General features: G+C 43.0%; 1 protein-coding gene across 2 annotated transcripts in view; it reads right to left on the bottom strand.

Annotated features, from left to right (window-relative positions):
- Positions 1 to 14,520, bottom strand: part of WIPF2 (WAS/WASL interacting protein family member 2) — a 50,815-nt gene extending 36,295 nt beyond the window's left edge. The window contains exon 1 of one of the 2 annotated variants that reach the window (XM_025859427.2): positions 14,332 to 14,520. The gene's annotated coding sequence lies outside the window, so the exon portion shown is untranslated. Of the gene's footprint in view, positions 1 to 14,033; positions 14,146 to 14,331 lie in introns of those variants that run through there. The other variant, XM_073883889.1, reaches the window with a different exon arrangement.
- Between the last annotated feature and the right edge of the window lie 519 nt (positions 14,521 to 15,039).

Genomic DNA, 15,039 nt, shown 5'->3' with positions numbered 1-15,039 from the left:
ACATTGGGCTCCCTGCTCAGTGGGGGTCTGCTTCTCCTTCTCCCTCTGTGCTCTCTCTCTCAAGTAAATAAATAAAATCTTTAAAATAAATAAATAGGGTGCCTGGGTGGCTCAGTCGGTTAAGTGTCTGCCTTTGGCTCAGGTCATGATCCCAGCGTCCTGGGATCCACCCTCGAATCGGGCTCCCTGCTCAGCAGGATGCCTGCTTCTCCCTCTCCCTCTGCTGCTCCCCCTGCTTGTGCTCTCTCTCTGTCTCTGTCAAATAAATAAATTAAACAAATAAATTAATTAAATAAAGCCCTAAAAACATAAACTCAGAAGTCTACTTAGTCACATACTACTTGATATAGTAAATATTAGATACCATGGGTTATTCCCACATACTCAGGAGCCAAGTCCTCTTATCTAAAATGATGACAAATCAATGAGAAGTCTATTCTTATGTTCAAATAAATAACCACAGCTGCAAAGAATGGCTTCATAAAAAAAGATGGCTAGAGATTAATTAAGGCAAGAGAAACTGTAAATTAAATGTCTGAAAATCATCCTAAACAGAGATTAGGGAGTGGCCTCACCAAACATCATCGGCCCCTACTACACCCCTCAAAGCAAAGAGAAAATCCTGTTAACGTGAAAACACTAAAGTATTGGAAAAGTGGGGGAAGGTGTACAGAAATAGTCAACTGCAGTAAATCAGTTTCAGAATCAGTAACAGTTCAAAGTAGTGCTTCATAACACAGCCAGTGATCAATAATCTGTGAGACAGTAATACTTTAGATTTCACACTGTTTTCGTGACTTCACTCACCAAAACTGTTTCACAGGAACTTGCTGTTTCTATGGAGCTGTTCATCTTAGAATGTAAATCAGCTCCATGTCAGAGCCAGCATGACTTCCTTGGGCTATATTTTGGCTAGTAACAGCCACAAGATTTCCAAGAACTAAGAACTAGGATCCTACACTTGGCCTCTACAACACTGTAAGACATGCACTATTTGGTTCATGACTGCCAAGCAATTCACAGCAACCAAGGAGCAGCTGCAAACACCTCATTTCCAGATGCCTTACAGACTGGTAGTAAAAGGTACAGCCATTTTTCTTTTCTGGGCCTTAGGGATCCATAATACAAGAAGGAGAAGAGAATGTGCCCTTTCATATTATCAAAGTTAAAAACAAACTTCAAATCACAGCTTTTAATATCTCCAAAAATGATGCTGCATAAATCCAAGGCAGATAATTAGTACATCTGTTTTCAAAGCCTGAGTCAATTTTACACTTCAAAAAAAATTTAACAGATTCTTGGATTTAGACAGTGAAATGATGCAGAGAGTAGCTCAATGTTCATAACTAATACTTCCTCCCCACCCACACAGGCCAGGAACCAAGCAACCAAGCAATGAGTCTAGAAGTGCTGGCTAAAAAAAAATGGGAGTCACACAAGGCCAAAGTTATTAACATCAGTAAGCTTTTCACCAGAGAAGAGAGGAGTTAACCAGATGAAGGACACAATAATTTAGAAATCCAGACCAATGCCGGACAGACTAAAACACAGTCTGAATACAAAAGCAGTATTAGGTGGAGCCGGAGGAGTTTGCCTCAGAGACTTGGGAGTAATAAAGGTTTAGAAGACCCTTCTAAAACAGTTTCCAAACTTGCCTGAAGATAAAACCCATCTTAGGGTATCTGTTTAAAACACACACGCATGGGGCGCCTGGGTGGCTCAATCGTTAAGCGTCTGCCTTCAGCTTGCGTCATGATCCCAGGGTCCTGGGATTGAGCCCCGCATCGGGCTCCCTGCTCGGCGGGAAACCTGCTTCTCCCTCTCCCACTCCCCCTGCTTGTGTTCCCTCTCTCACTGTGTCTCTGTCAAATAAATAAATAAAATCTTAAACACACACACACACACACACACACACACACGCACGCACGCACGCATGCCAGGGTCCTAATCTAGACCTACTAAAATCAGCAATCTGGGGTGCTGGGTGACTCAATCATTAAGTGTCTGCCTTCGGTTCAGGTCATGATCCCAGGGTCCTGGGATCGAGCCCCGCATCGGGCTCCCTGCTCAGCGGGAAGCCTGCTTCTCCCTCTCCCACTCCCCCTGCTTGTGCTCCCTCTCTCGCTGTGTCTCTGTCAAATAAATAAATAAAATCTTAAAAAAAAAAAAATCAGAAATCTTCCAGCAAAGAGATCTATATATTCAACAAGCACCTTAAGTAATTCTCGGTCTTAGGGAAGTCTGAAAAACAGTGTTCTGAAGGAGTATTAGTACTCAATTACACCAACACTATTGTGACTGAATGGAGAGCAGCAAGGAAAAGCTGATGAATATGCTGGTTAAACATAAATGTGTGGAAGGCATTTATCAGTGTTCCCTCATGAAACGCCATTAAAATGACAGCAAAGGGATGTTTTTAAAGGCATAAGCCTTAAAAAACAAAGTAAATGGAAAACGATGCAACAGCAGAAAGATGTCAACAAAATTTTGGAAGCTGGAAGGCACATGCACTAGTGACAAGTAACCTTGCAGAAAGGAAAAAGTTAAAACGCTTGCAGCAAAAAGTAAATTCCCACCACAGAACTCAGAAAAAGCTCAGAAACTGAAGGCACCTCTGAACAAAGGGGAGTCAGAGGGGCTAGAACAGGAGAACTGATTGAAAGTCTTATGTAAGAAAGAGATCCCCTCTTTCCCTTGCCCGTGCTGCCAGGCAGAGGGCCTCTGAACCAAGTAAGCAGTTACAGCCTAGGGCAGGAGTACCATACTGAAAATAGGGAGATCAAGTGAACCTCTATCTACTCAACGATGAGACCTCTTTCCTTCCCCAGCTCTGTTCCCCCACTTGGCTCCAAAACACCTGCTGCTGGGCTTGTCTTTCTCTAGCAGGAGACTACAGGAGTCCTCTCCAAGGAAAATGACCAGCTGCCAATACAATCTATGGTGAATGCCTACCACTTAATGAGCCAGGGCTCCACACTCAGAGCTTGTAAGTGCCTCATTCTCAAAAGTAAACAGACAGCCAAAAATTACCAGATATTTGAAGAAAATCTCTAACAGAAAAGACAGGAATCAAAGTAAACAAAACCGAATTCCTAACAATGTGTAAAAATACTTATATATAAATTCTGAGAACAAAAAGCTCCTGGAAATTTAGAACATCAATAGCAAATACTAAAAATACAATAGAAGAGCTGGAAGAAAAAACTCAGAATATCTGAAAACTGAATGAGAAAAAAAAAAAGACAAAATCACGAGGAAAAAAAAAATTAAGAGGACCAGTGTAGGAATTTCACCATCTGGATAACAGGGGTTCCCAGAAAGACAAAGGAAAGAACTATCAAAGAATACATTATCAAAAATATAATAAAAGAAAATTTCCCAGGACAGATCGAAATACACTTCAGACTGAAAAGGCTCACTGAATGCCAAACATGATGAATTTTAGAATAGTCACACAAAGGTACACAGTCACATATCATTGTATTTCAGAACACCTGGGGTAAAGACAACACCTTAAAATCTTTCAAAGAAAAAATAAATTCCAGGGGTGCCTGGGTGGCTCAGTCATTAAGCATCTGCCTTCGGCTGAGGTCATGATCCTGGGATAGAGCCCCGCATCAGGCTCCCTGCTCGGCAGGAAGCCTGCTTCTCCCTCTCCCAGTCCCCCTGTTTGTGTTCCCTCTCTTGCTGTGTCTCTGTCAAATAAATAAAATCTTAAAAAAACAACAACAACAAATTCCATACAAGAATCCAGAATCAGAGTAACATCAAACTTCACAATACTACTATTAAGTTAGACCACAAAACGAGGCTTAAAATTTCCAAAGAAATGCCATCTCCAATATAACATTTTATATCTAGTCAAACTTCCAACCAGTGTGTGGGCAGAAACATGCAAGGCCCCCCAAAATGCACCCCCTCCAATGGAACCCTTTTTCATAAAGACTCCAAAAGAGGGTCCACTAAAGTATTTGTACTGAAAAGAGATTTATACTTTGCCAGAGTTTAGGGATGAATCAGCGATTGATACTCAATAAATCAAGCAGAAGGAAGGAAGAAAAAAAGAAAAAGAAAGAATGGTGATTATTATATTTAAAGGGAAAATGTGTAAGGAAATACAGTATAATCACAGTACAGACAGTCATTATATTGGACGTCAATTTTTCTTCTTTAGGCTATATTTACCTCTACCCTCTTTCTGGCTCATGGTGGACAGAAGGGGAGACTGAAAACCTGGGAACTACATTGCCCAGAATGCTCTTTCAATGGGGTTGTGGTTTTGTTTTGTTTTGTTTTTTTGAAGATTTTATTTATTTATTTGACAGAGAGAGACACAGCGAGAGAGGGAACATAAGCAGGGGGAGTGGGAGAGGGAGAAGCAGGCTTCCCGCCGAGCGGGGCGCCCTATGCGGGGCTCGATTCCAGGACCCTGGGATCATGACCTGAGCGGAAGGCAGATGCTTAACGACTGAGCCACCCAGGCGCCCCGGGGTTGTGGTTTAACTTCCATCAGTACAGAGTCATTCATTCAAGACCTAGAAGATGTAAGGAAGGTATGTGCCATTATTGCTCTTCTAATAGCAATAAGCAGGTGTGTGGCCTCTAACAGATGACAGACATGTGGTTTGTTTTGGTTTTTTTTAAAGATTTTATTTATTTATTTGAGAGAGAGAGAATGAGAGAGAGAGCACGAGAGGGCAGAGGGTCAGAGGGAGAAGCAGACTCCCCGCTGAGCAGGGAGCCTGATGTGGGACTCGATCCCAGGACTCCAGGATCATGACCTGAGCTGAAGGCAGTCGCTTAACCAACTGAGCCACCCAGGCGCCCCAGTCATGTGGTTTTGCAAGTTTCCAATATTCTACAAATTGCCTGCTTTGGTGTTTAAGATAGCAAAGATTATTAATAGTAGCAGTTTCTTTGGAATCCCTGCAAGGTGGCATTCCCATGACCTTCCACTGATTTTGTAAGCATCTAATATCCTCTTTGAAATATCAAGAATGGTTTGTTTTTCTGATTGAACCCTGACATATAAAAACATACAAAATATTGATTTAATCAAAACTGTATTAGGATAGCAGGAAGGGGGTCGCCTGGGTGGCTCAGTTGGTTAAGCGACTGCCTTCGGCTCAGGTCATGATCCTGGAGTCCCGGGATCGAGTCCCGCATCGGGCTCCCTGCTCGGCGGGGAGTCTGCTTCTCCCTCTAACCCTCCCCCCTCTCATGTGCTCTCTCTCTCTCTCTCATTCTCACTCTCTCAAAATAAATAAATCAATCTTAAAAAAAAAGGATAGCAGGAAGGGTTGAGGGTAGCTAGTAGTATAAGAATGCAAAATCAGAGGCACCTGGCTGGCTCAGTTGGTAGAGCATGTGACTCTTGATCTCAGGGTTAAGTTTGAGCCTCACATTGGGTGTAGAGATTACTTAAAAATAAAAAAATAAAAAAATCTTTGGGGCACCTGGGTGGCTCAGTCAGGCATCCCACTCTTGATTTCAGTTTGGGTCATGATTTCAGGGGTCGTGGGATCAAGCCCTGTGTTGAGCTCCACGCTCGGTGGGTAGTCTGCTTCTCCCACTCTCCCTCTGCCCTTCCCCCCCACCCCACTCCACTTGTACATGTGTGTGCACGCTTTCTTGCTATATATAAAATAAATACGTGATCTTTTAAAAAAATCTTCAAAAAATGCAAAATCATCTTCCATAGCAGAAATTCAACAGATAATATCTAAGACTGGAAAAAACAAGAAATAACAGTATAAGCATACTGTATAAGCATACTATAAGCATACTATGTAAAAATATGGAAATAATATGCATCAGAAAAAAAACCACTGAAGTATTAAAAGTGACTGAGGACAGTTAAGGAAAGATGGAGCAGCTGTTCTTTTAATTGTAAGTCTTCTAGTACTATTGAATGTTTAAATTATGTATTCTTACTATGAAAATTAAAAAATCCAAACATTTAATTACTAAAAACCAAAAAATCCTAACATTGTATAAGCAAAACCAAACTTCAGACTGACCAAAATTTCAAAACATAAGGTCTGTAATGGATCTGTTACCAATGTAATTAAGAACAGCAGAAAATCCCAAACCAACCAAAATAATTAAAAGGCCATTATGCTTAATTCTAGAACCTGCATCTCAGATTCAACTCTAATGAAAGCAGGCTGCCTAATGTGACCTCAATCTCTGCCACAGCCTGGTTGTCACCTAAAAACGTTCACCACCGCAGAGTGTACCACATGTCAGATATGTGAGGAACTTCCAGGTCACTATAAGAAATCATGACCAAGGGGCACCTGGGTGGCTCAGTCATTAAGCGTCTGCCTTCGGCTCAGGTCATGATCCCAAGGGTCCTGGGATCCAGCCCCGCATCGGGCTCCCTGCTCTGCAGGAGGCCTGCTTCTCCCTCTCCCACTCCCTTTGCTTGTGTTCCCTTTCTCGCTGTGCCTCTCTTTGTCAAATAAATAAAAATCTTAAAAAAAATCATGACCAAAATTAATTTCAAAAGTAGGCACAAAAACAGAAGGACAGATCTTAAAATCAATTACCTTAGCTCCTTTTTTAGGTTTTGTTTTCGATTTAACACAATTAACTGAAAAACAAAAACAACCAATATCTGTGGTCAAAATATCTCTAGAAGTTCCAAGAAACTGTTTTAAAGAAACTTAATTAGATTAAAAGGCTGCTTACAAGGGAGGCTGAAACCTAGTCACTGATGACAAAAAACGGCTCTTCTCACTGTAGGGTAGCCATGTCTCATGTGACCAGGCCTCAGCTTCCATGTGCCAGCCTTCATTCCACACGCCCCAGACAGACAAGTGAAAAAGCCTATACAGAGAACAGTCAGAAGGCAAATCCAGTGATGACAGTCTCCATTAGAAAAGGCCTGAAAGAAAACTTAAACAGATGCTCCATAAAATGTTGATCCAGACTTCACATGGAGAGAGGTGTCACGCCTCATTTCAAAGATAATATATTAAGTCCCAACTCACCACAGATAATCTAATAACAAAGCTGTCACTTTCATTGTTGAGGAGTCTCTTCTCCCACTCTAATGCCCTTAAGCCATCAGATACACAGACGCTTCTTGCTGAAATGCTAGAAAAATTTGCACATTTTCATTCCTTGCTCGCTAGTGTTGGGCTGCTAAACCAAGATTCTACTTTAAGTTATGAAAACAGGGCAAGCTCATCCAATTACACAGGAAAGGTACTAAATCAAACAGGACCATCTGGGCTTTGAGCAAGAGTACTGTGATTTCTGAACAGAAGTCAATACACTTGCAGTTAAAAATGCTTTCATATATTCAGAGTTATAATGACCCCTTGGGCTACTGATTCATTTGTACGTCCAACAAGAGTTATGCATCATGTTAAGACATACGGCCTAGATAATGGGTACGACAGAGTATTATATTCACCAGTTCATAATGTGAACATCTGTGCTCTCTCTCTGGCCCTATGAGGCTTACAAAAAAGTCAATATTCTCAAGAAGTAAATAGGTTTTCTGTTCCTAAATAGCAGGTGTGGGAAACTAACCATCTCATCATCCCCCATAATCTGACAAGACTGGGTGCTTGCTGGACCTAAGAGAAATCAAGACTAAAAGAAAAGCCTTTATCCAAAAAAGTTTTTTTTTCTCCATTTTTTAAAAATTAACATACATTGTTTCAGGGGTACAGGTCTGTGATTCATCAGTCTTACACAATTCACAGCGCTCACCATAGCACATGCGCCTCCCAGTGTCCATCACTCAGCCACCCCAAAAAGGTTCTTACAGAAAACATGTTCCATTGTACAAGCATCAGATTTCTTTACGACACAGATGATTTCAGCATCAACACTAGTAAATTAGTATCTGTGAAAAAAACTGACAAAAAAAAATCTCTCCTACAAACCATAAGAGATTCTTAATTTCAGGAAACAAACTGAGGGCTGCTGGAGGGGAGGGGAGGGGAGTGGGGGGATGGAGTGGCTGGGTGATGGGCACTGGGGAGGGGATGTTGTGGTGAGTGCTATGTGTTAAGACTGATGAACCACAGGCCTGTACCCCTGAAACCAATACTACATTATATGTTAATTTAAAAAAAATCTCTCCTGGGGCGCCTGGGTGGCTCAGATGGTTAAGCGTCTGCCTTCGGCTCAGGTCATGATCCCAGGGTCCTGGGATCGAGTCCCGCATCGGGCTCCCTGCTCCTTGGGAGCCTGCTTCTCCCTCTGCTTCTCTCTCTCTCTGTCTCTCATGAATAAATAAAAATAAAATCTCATGAATAAATAAATAAAATCTTTAAAAAAAAAAAATCTCTCCTGTAAAGACTGGGCTCAAAATCCACTGTTATTTATGTGGTTTTTTTTGGAGACCTCACATCCCTGAAGCCTTACCTCCTACCTCTCTGCTTCTCACTCCTCAAGCTCCAGACACACTGGAACTTACTTCCTTCAATTCTTCAAAACAGCCATGTTCTTTCCCTCCTCAGGACCTTCACCTACGCCATTCTCTCCATCTGCAACACTCTTTGGTCTGCCCCCCATCCTTTAGGTTTCAGCCTTAAAAGTCAATTCCTTAAGGACATTCCCTCTTTGCACTGTTTCTCAATCAACCTGGTTAGGCTTCCCATTAGCTGTTTCCACAGGATTTACAGCAGCAGTAATTTATTATTGTTTAACGGATGTCTTACCCACCAGACCATACAGCTGCATGAGTGCAAGAGCTGAGTCAGTTCTGTTCACTGATGAAGCACAGTGCTTGTCACACAGTAGGAGCTCAAAAGTTCTTGGCAAATAAATGAGCAACAGGGCTAAAAACACATCAGCTTTGGCAATTCTACTTATAATTTACCCTACAGATACAGTCACGCATGCTAAGAGCCAAATATATATGGTTATTCACTGGAGCATAATTGGTAATAGCATAAGACTGGAAATATTTAAAATGTCTACCAGTATAAGGCAGGTGCCAAAATCTCCTTACTGCTTATATGGAATGACTGCCAAAATAAGTTTTCAAAAATGCAGATAGTACTGGGGCACCTGGGTGGCTCAGTAGTTAAGCATCTGCCTTTGGCTCAGGTCATGATCCTGGGGTCCTGGGATCGAGCCCTGCATCGGGCTCCCTGCTCAGCGGGAAGCCTGCTTCTCACCTCTCCCACTCCCCCTGATAGTACTAACAGCGTGCTACATTTGTTTACAAGAAAAAGCAAGATACATACACAGACACACACACACACACACACACACACACACTTTATATGTATATGTCATCTCTGGAAAGGATCTTAAGAAACTGAACACATCAGCTGCCCCTGGGAGGATAAACTGGACTGATGAATACACAAGCAGAAAAGACAGACTATTCAGTGTACATTCTTCTTTAATTTTCAAATTTTGAACCATGGGAATGTATTATCTACTTAAAAAATAAAATTTGCCAGGGGCACTTGGCTGCTCAGTTGGAAGGGTGTGCAACTCTTGATCTCAGGGTTGTGAGTTCGAGCCCACGTTGGGTGTAGAGATTACTAAAAATAAGATTAAGCTTCTTAAACAATAAATAAATAAATAAATTTTGCTAAAGACAGTCCTATCCTTATTTCTAAGACAGTGATGGAGGTTAAACGACTTTGTGATCCTGACTGCTAGCTGAGCACTGGGAGGCAGAAGTGGACGGAAGGAAAACTCACTTATCCACAAATCTCAGATAGCCTGTCCCATACTAGATTATACTTCTTTATAAGAAAATTTCCACCTTCTTTTGCAACTAACGGTCCCAATTTGGACATATGGAGAATGTTTTCATGGTCAGAAGGGATTATTGGGGGGGGCATCTGGGGGGCTCAGTCGTTCAGCATCTGCCTTCGGCTTGGGTCATGATCCCAGGGTCCTGGGATTGAGCCCTGCATCAGGCTCCCTGCTCAGCGGGAAGGCTGCTTCTCCCTCTCGCACTCCCCCTGCTTGTGTTCCTTCTCTCACTGTGTCTCTCTGTCAAATAAGTAAAATCTTAAAAAAAAAAAAAAAAGAAGTGATTATTGGGAGAAAAAAGAGATTACTGAATTCAGCATTTTTATATGCTTAGAAAGTAGGTCAACGAATTTGTACTGAAGAAATATTATAAATACTGACTAAGAACAAATTATTTTCACCAGAGAGCCTCAAAATCTAAATGGAGCTTAATCTGAATCCACAAAGTTCAAAAAACTAAAAAATTTTTTTGAAAACCAATAAGAAAGGTGACACAGAAATCAATATACATTCCTTAGATATACAGATCTGCCAAACTTCAAGACATTCTTCAGTAAAGAAATATCTGAGACAAGATTAAACACAACTCCAAATAATCCTGTTTGTTACCACAATCAAAGCCCTGGATCAGAGTCAAAACCTCTGAATCTGAACCTGTTAGTTTCCCAAACCTGCATATGGGGAACAGAATAGTGTGGGCTAACGATGGCAGGAAGAAGCTATATCCAGGGCCACGAGACAGACGATTTGTTTTGGAGTTATCTCCAATGTTACAAGGGCCACTGCCATTGACTGCAAGAAATGATCTTCATAATCCATCCCAAGACCTACTGGAGACAAAGTTATCTTCAACTAATTATCCCCTAAAAAACAAAAGGGTATTTACTAAGTAGAACACACTGAAAAGGCACTTACTAAGTAGAACCAAGTACTCAGTATAGCCATTCTAAATTGTTATAACTTTGCCATGTTATATGGCAAGTTAGAAGCCAATTCCTGGCTCTCAAACTTGGTAACTTACTTGCCTCCAAATGCTCTTTCTGCATGTTAAGCCAAAATCTTAAGAGATCTAAGACTGACACAGACCCTAGCAAATTAATCACCTGTTTTCCCTACTAGTACTGTTTTTCTCCATGAAGTTTTTTTTTAAAGTAGGCTCCACACCCAGCGCAGACCCCAACGCAAGGCTCAAACTCACAACCCTGAGATCAAGAGTTGGACACTCAACCCGAATGAGCCACCCAGGCACCCCTCTCCGTAAGTTCTATTCAGCATTTTAAAATACCACTCTCTATAGGGCACCTGGACGGCTCAGCCAGTTAAGTGTTCGACTCTTGATTTTGGCTCAGGTCATAATCTCAAGGTTATGAGATTGAGCCCCCCCCATCGGGCTCGGCGCTCAGTGTGGAGGCTGTTTAAGATTCTCTCTCCCTCTGCCCCTCCCCACTCGTGCACTCTAGAAATAAAAAATAAAATAAAATACCCCTCTATAATAATACCAAGAAGTGCTCGTGAGTTTAGCCTGTGGCTCCCTAGGCTAAAAGACTTGGGAGTGAGAGTGGAACAAAAAAATGTGGGAAATTCTTTCTCTCTCTTTTCCTCAGTGCCCTGGACTTTGAAAGCTAGGCAGAGGCAATGATTCTGCATTTAATCAGCAGATGAATAAGAAACAGGTTTGAATTTAGAAAAAGCATAAAGGAGTGCAAGAACATTCAGAAAAGAGCACTGCCTCTATTTCCTTGCAGAGCAGCTCTCAGGATCTGCCAATGAACCTCATTTTGACATGGAACACCCCATTTACTCTAATCCGGGGCATATCCCTCAAGACAGTCCATCAACCGGACCTCTGCCAACTTCTGCTCGGGAGTTGTGTGGAGAACAGTAGCAACAAGAGCCTACTTTGGGAAGGAGATCAACAATCACACTCGAGAAGAAAAGAAGTTATTTGGCAAAGGGAAGCATGTTGCCAAAATGTTAGTCACAGCTTAAGGTCCCAGTTTGTGTCTCTGCAACTATTCTTTGCTCTGACAGAATCCATTCTCTGGCCCAGAAAACGCGGCTCAGCTTCTGTCACCCTCCCCATTTGAAGCAGTAAAGAATCCTTTCACTTTGGGGATATCAAACTGTGACACAGACAACAGGTCCACCAGAGACTAAAAAGGAGGGGAAAATGTGTAATTTGCCATTTTCCACCTAGGACTGGCTCAAATAAAGCACTGGAAAAACGTGACAGGATAGGAAAAATGGAAAATCATATGTTAAAGCAGGCTATACCAAAAGCCTGCCCAGACCTCTGAGCCCCCATAACTTATTTCCAAACCCTCTGAAAAACAAACCAAAAAGAGATCCTGTGATTGAAATAACAGCAAAATATTACACAGGTTTTTACGCCCAAGTAAGTGTATGGTATATACTTTATAGCCTGAAGCTCCTCCTGCTCTTACTGGGGCTAGGAGGAAGACTAGGGTGTGTTGAAACAGCCTGAACCAGCGGCCCATGATTTTCAGAATCACTTCAGAGCAACAGAAAAACAGACTCAAGTACACTAGGTTACACTCCCAAAGAGGTCAAGAAAGAACATCTGACAAATTTCTCCATAGGAACAGGACTTCACTCTTCCCTTCTTAAAAGCCATTAATGAAACCTGAAAATTCCACTGTTCTTACCACCTTCCACCTTCCCCTGCATTTCACCTTTGTGCTGACATCACATAACTAATCAGTACCAACTGAAGTAAACACTATTCTGATATCAAGTATGAGGCAGAATTGGAAACTGCCCCCTCCTAAGCAAATCCACGTCAGAACTGAGAAATGCCAAAACTTTCAGGAACACTTCTTCTAAGCTAAATTAAGTAAGTTCACCTATGGGCAAAGTGTTTAGAATATTATGCCCAAAGAAAAAGTTGGAATAGTCAAGATTTCAATATATTAACAATAAAGCAACTAAAACTGTCCACAAGCACACTGCTTCCCCACCACCTGGCAATGAGGCCAACGTGCCTGGGCCAAAGCAAAAGACTCAACTGTCTAGCATACTATTTTTCAGTGAATTCTCAGAGCTCATGAGGAAAGTCAGTGTTTGTCAAAAGTAAAATAACAGTGAATTCTCTCACATTCTTCATCAATCAACCTCATTCAGCCCCAGTTCTAACTTCCCTATCTCCATCTGGATGGTAGTCAATACAATGTAACACAATAATATGAAATTTGGGGCTACTAAAAGTTGGCTTTGAGAAAAGTTAAAAAACTGGACATGTATCAAATCAAAATCAACTATTCCCTGGCAGAACATATGCAGCAAGGCTGAGAAGGAACTAAGAAACACACATCTTCTAAATATCAATACCTCAATCATGTTCTCAGAGATGGCTTCTTTGCAACCACTTTACAGGTCCCATTTAGTTAATACAATCTTTTAGAGGCAGAGAGGAACCAAACCTGTCCTTCAGAGGGGGAAAAAAAAAATGAGACACTTTAATGACTTGCCTCAAAGTTACTTAGTAAATCCATAGGTATGCTAGAAGAGTCCTTATTCCCTGAGGTTCTCTTTTGGTTTGTAAGAGGAGAAAAAAGTCAGTAAAAACATTCAGGAAGTCATCGAGAAAAGAGTAAGGCAAAAACACCATGAAAAAGGAGGTGGATCCTGGGGAGGGGGGGGGAGTCCAAAGCAGATTATTCAAATCCCTTTAAAAATATGAATTCCAGTACACACCAGCTTCTTCCAGCTCCTCACCCAGTGTTCTAAGAATTTTTTCTTTTTTAAGATTTTTATTTATTTATTTGAGCGAGAGAGAGAGAGAATGAGAGAGAGAGAGCATGAAAGAGGGTAGGGTCAGAGGGAGAAGCAAACTCCCTGCTGAGCAGGGAGCCCGCTGTGGGACTCGATCCCGGGACTCCAGGATCATGACCGGAGCTGAAGGCAGTCGCTTGACCAACTGAGCCACCCAGGTGGCCAAGAATTTTCTTTCTTGATCAGTAACTCAACACCACACACTGCCCACGTCTAAGACTTTAAGATTTCCATCTTCCCTCACTTCACACCACTCCAAACTGAACCCTCAACTCTAGGTTGCTCCCATGAGCACCTCAATTCTGATTCCCTCAAGTGTAAGCAATTTCCCGAATCATCCTCTGAGCCATTGGTTTTCACTCAACTCAATCCCCAAAACGTCAACAGTGGCCTCCTCACTCAGAGCATCCTGTTAATTACCTGTTCACAACAGGTCCTCCCTCCCCATCTCCCTTTTTGCGCACGGTTACTTGTCCCTCACTCCGAGTTACCGTCTTACTCACCTTACCCAACCCTTCAGGATCCCTTATTTCCTGTCTCTCAATAACCTTCCTTCCCATTTTCAGTCAGTGCTCGCCCTACACCAATTCCCGACCACTCCTCCCCACTTAGATTCCCATCGCCCCACTCCAGGCTCTTCAGATCCAGCCCCCGTTCCATTCCCCCCCCAACCCCGCCCCCAGGACCCCTCTCTCCCTCAGGCCCCTCCCCCCATATCCCCTCTCTCTCTTCAAGCCCCGCCCCAATTCCCCCCTCCCCCGGCTCTCCCACTCAGGTCTGCAGATCATCTCAGCGACGTACCCAGCCTCTTCTGCCTCTTTCCGACCTGGCCGCAGCAGCCCCGGGAGCGAATCCTCCCCCACCTCCGCTCTGGCTTCGTCCCGTCCTGCTCGCTCCCCGGCAAGCTCCCTTTCTCGCCGCCGCCGCCCCTTTTGCCAACCCGGAAATGGATCTGCTCCCACCGTCCCCAGCGTCCGCGAACAAAATGGAGGCGGGGGAAAGAGGAGGAGGGAACAGGGAGCGAAGAGAACTACACGCATGCGCTCCTGGAAAGCCCGCCCCCTGCCGGCGCACATAAAGGCGGAAGCCGTAGGGTAGCTGCCATCTTGGGAAGGTCGCGAGACTTCCGCCTTCCTTTGAAAGCAGGGTTTGCAACTTTGGCTGCAATTGGAGTCGTCCGCGAAGACTTAAGTAGATGGCGAAGCTTAGAGATTCTGATTTAATTGGTCTGGGGTATGGCCTAGGCATCGAGGCTTTTAAAATTGCGCCGGTGAGGGGCACCTGGGGGGCTCAGTCGTTAAGCGTCTGCCTTCGCCCCGCGTCGGGCTCCCTGCTCAGCGGGGAGCCTGCTTCTCCCTCTCCCTCTGCCGCTCCTCCTGCTTGTGTTCTCCCACTCTCTCTGTCAAATAAATGAATAAAATCTTTAAAAAAAAATAAAATTGCGCAGGTGTACATAACGTGTTGCCGAGGCGGAAAATGATTGAGCTAGAGTCTTGAATATACCTTTTC

This window comes from Callorhinus ursinus, unplaced genomic scaffold, assembly GCF_003265705.2.
Source record: "Callorhinus ursinus isolate GAN/ISIS: 27379988/994484 unplaced genomic scaffold, GSC_fseal_2.0 scaffold52, whole genome shotgun sequence".
NCBI classification, from domain to species: domain Eukaryota; kingdom Metazoa; phylum Chordata; class Mammalia; order Carnivora; family Otariidae; genus Callorhinus; species Callorhinus ursinus.
The sequence above is the reverse complement of the archived record's forward strand: the minus strand, read 5'-3'. Positions and strand labels throughout refer to the sequence as shown.